Source organism: Limulus polyphemus, unplaced genomic scaffold (assembly GCF_000517525.1).
Source record: "Limulus polyphemus unplaced genomic scaffold, Limulus_polyphemus-2.1.2 Scaffold1578, whole genome shotgun sequence".
Taxonomy (NCBI): Eukaryota; Metazoa; Arthropoda; class Merostomata; order Xiphosura; family Limulidae; genus Limulus; species Limulus polyphemus.
In genome coordinates this window covers 1-2072 of record NW_013667188.1, presented here as the reverse complement: position 1 = coordinate 2072, position 2072 = coordinate 1, and positions in this window count along the sequence as shown.

Here is a 2072-nt window from a genome sequence, read left to right as displayed (position 1 = left end):
AAATTGATTTTTTACAAGCAAGTGTTTTGCGCCCTGCTTGGGAAAAGGTGTCTAGTTTAAGCCCTGTGACAAAGAACTATTGGGCACAATGGGACCAGTTGAAGCTTACGTCATTGATTACAAATTGCAGGATTACTTCTTGATTGGTCAAATAAGTTATATACTTCATAGTTATAAACATGAGTAACAGTCCATACATTCACCCTACGTCATAATTAGTTTCGAAGTCTAACTTAGAAATACTTGATACAAACACATTTATTGCCATCTCCGTGGAATACAAAGCGAGAATATCGACTAGAAATGAAAGCATAAGTCCAGAAAAAAACAACAACTTTATACTTATGACTGAGTAGTATGCCCATGTGATACCTTTTAAATTCGGTATTTAGAGATGATGTTGCGTAAGACCAGTGAAGTAGGTCCTGTAAATTCACTTAATGATGACTAACACTTAGTTAATAATTAATCAATTACTTTACTCATAAAATATGAATACGGGTAAGGGGCTTATTTAGGATTATGATGTTTCCGAGTGAGTATTTTTTTCTCTTTAGTGAGTTATACTCAAGACTAACCTTAACGGATTTTTCAAGTTATCAACGCCAAAGCTCCGTTAACTTGACTATGTTTAAATGGATGATTTTATGAGAAATTAAAAAAAAAAAACACTTACCAATATTTCATGAGAGGAAGTGGTTCACTGTTAGTTGGGGGGGGGGGTCACAATTCTAGTCCCTTAATATTAAGCCAATACTGAACAGATTCTGATAACCAATTTATATTATAATATGATAATAAATTTGTACGAATTTCAAAAAGGTGCACACGACTACCTGCTTTCAGGTCGAACATTAAGAACCTTGGGTTTTTCCTACTTCCGGAAATAGAACAGGGATATTCAAACTACATGGAGAGCGCGTCAAACACGACACAATATGAGATTATATGGAAACTTAAAGCTCACCAAACAAACAACAACTACAAATAAAATGATAACAATAAAAACTATTGATATAATGTCACTCTAGATTTTTTTGTATGAAATGTATCCTACCCCTAACCTTATCATATCTACATTTACCGTATATACTTTACGTTGTGTTTGGCTTTTATACTTGGCTTACATGCCCTGTTTATTAATTTTATCTACTTAATTTATAGTTCTCCGAGGATTACCACTTCTAGAAATTGATACTCCCCATGTCTTCTTTGGGAAACAGTGCTTTAATTTATAAGCAATACTGATACAGCGTTTCGTTACACTTTTACTATTTACTTTAGTTTCAAATCTTATTTTTCCTACTTAAGCAAGAAACTTTTTTTTTTTGCTGATTACAATGTAAAAATTAAACGTTCCCTTTTAACAAAATGTTTTGATTTCTGAATCAAAATGAACAAGAATGGAACAGATGAAGCAAACGGTTACCTGATCACCCAACAATAAAAGGTTAGTGGATCTGGTGTTTGGAAGGACAACTGTGATTAATTGCTATTGGATGAAAAAAACAAGAAAAGCAAAAACAGGTGTTTTATTAGCAATTACTGCCCGTGATGTGCGACAGGACTTCAGGGTTAAAACAAAATATACTGTTTCAACAGTAATTTAAAATAGATAACTGTTTTCACTAAAAGTAGAAACTGTAAGAAAATGAAAAATAAAACTGTGGCTTATTCAAAATAAACTTCTAAGCATTATCTTTAAGATTAAAGTTACATCCCTTTTGTCAACGGAGGAAACACTAACCACACAAAACAAAAGTACAGACAAGACTTTACCAGAATCTGTCTGAAAGTGCAAAAACTACATTTACATTCTCTCTATATTTCATAGTTAAAGGTTAAATTGGCCTGGTGAGGAACAGCGTTTCATCTCTTTTATATTTAAGCCAGAAGCGGTCCTGGTCTTCTGGAAAACCATTGTCTTTGTGCATGAGAGGGATTATGGAAAGCATTCAGGAGAAGAAGAAGAATCCTTTGAACATAACATCGTTACGACATAGCCTTTTAGCAATCGATGTGTTCGAAGGAAAACGAAGTTTGATAATAAACAAGATTACGACACTTATGAT